The following is a 1,523-nucleotide window of genomic DNA, read 5'->3' as shown; positions in this document are numbered from 1 at the left end:
GTCTCGTTCTGTCGCCTGGGCTGGAGTGCAGTGGCCGGATCTCAGCTCACTGCAAGCTCCGCCTCCCATGTTTACACCATTCTCCTGCCTGAGCCTCCCGAGTAGCTGGGACTACAGGTGCCCGCCACCTCACCCTACTAGCTTTTTGTATTTTTTAGTAGAGACGGGGTTTCACCGTGTTAGCCAGGATGGTATTGATCTCCTGACCTCGTGATCCGCCCGTCTTGGCCTCCCAAAGTACAGGGATTATAGGCTTGAGCCACCGCGCCCGGCCGAGAATATTTTCAACAAGAATGACCACTCAGACTTTTGACGTTGGAATCTATGATAGTTAAAAGAGAAGGGTCACTATTCGAGATGTGCAAGGATGCTGAACAGGAGGTATTCTACTCCACCCATCACTTGGCCTCCTTTCACAATTTGTGGTGCTCCCGGGCATCAAAGACCTAATTGTTTTAATGACTATTCTTTCTGTGGGTTTTTAAATAATTAATTTGTTTCCTATTCAGTCTAAGCTCTCAAGAAAACTGTGGAGTCTTGTCATAATACTTCGTAATTTATAACTTTCCTTTAGTTATATTCTTTCCTGGTATTCTCACAGTACTTCATGTGATAGGTGATGCAGATGAGAAACAGTGGTTCCAAGAATTCAAGCAATTTCTGCAAGGCCCTGTTACTGGAACATGAGGAGCTGGGATTCCAAACCCAGTCTTCCAATGGCAAATCCCTTTCCACTCTAATTCCTTCCTGAATTTATCTGATTTACAGCAGGGTAATGACTCCCAAACCTTAACTCTGCCCTAGGAAATTACTCATACTTTCTCTTTATCATCAAAAAGGAGTCTGTCAAGAATCAGTGTCAAAAATTCTTAATCCCGTGAACTGTATTGCTCTTCTAAATTTAACTCTACACCAAATTATGCATAGAAAGAGATTCGTTGGCCTGCAGACCTGAGATTCTGAAATTTTCTGTAGTGCCTAACAGACCTTTTTGATCCATCACATTTAGTCACATCAATCATATTAACTCAAATAACACATTGTAGAGAAAATAATGTAACTTGATTGATGTGAACAGATGTGACATGGGACAATTAAGTTTCAGTTTAAGGACCCAAGGAGAAAAAACACCTGATGCTCTATAAGGTTCACTAAACAAAGACCCCATTGCTAACAGTATAAATAGGATTTATAGGCTTTGTTTTCCCAAGTGGAAGAGAGAAGCAATACAATATATCTTAATAGTATAATATGTGTTTATCTACTGTGTATGGGCAGAAAATTCCCCGATTGTCTGAAATCTAATATTTCCTGTTGCATTCTAGAGCCAAGTCTAACCTCGCAATACTAATCCACAGGGAAAATAACACTGTATTTTAGGAAATAAATTATAATTATTATACATATGGAGGAAAACATTTCAAAATAATTCAATATATTACTTTAAGAAAAATAAGTAATTTTAATATACTTGAAATGTGAATAATACTTTATTGGGAATTTTTTTTTTTTTTTTTTTTTTT

This window comes from Rhinopithecus bieti, unplaced genomic scaffold (assembly GCF_001698545.2).
Source record: "Rhinopithecus bieti isolate Rb0 unplaced genomic scaffold, ASM169854v2 scaffold_30957, whole genome shotgun sequence".
Classification (NCBI taxonomy): domain Eukaryota; kingdom Metazoa; phylum Chordata; class Mammalia; order Primates; family Cercopithecidae; genus Rhinopithecus; species Rhinopithecus bieti.
Note: the sequence above shows the minus strand (reverse complement) of the source record.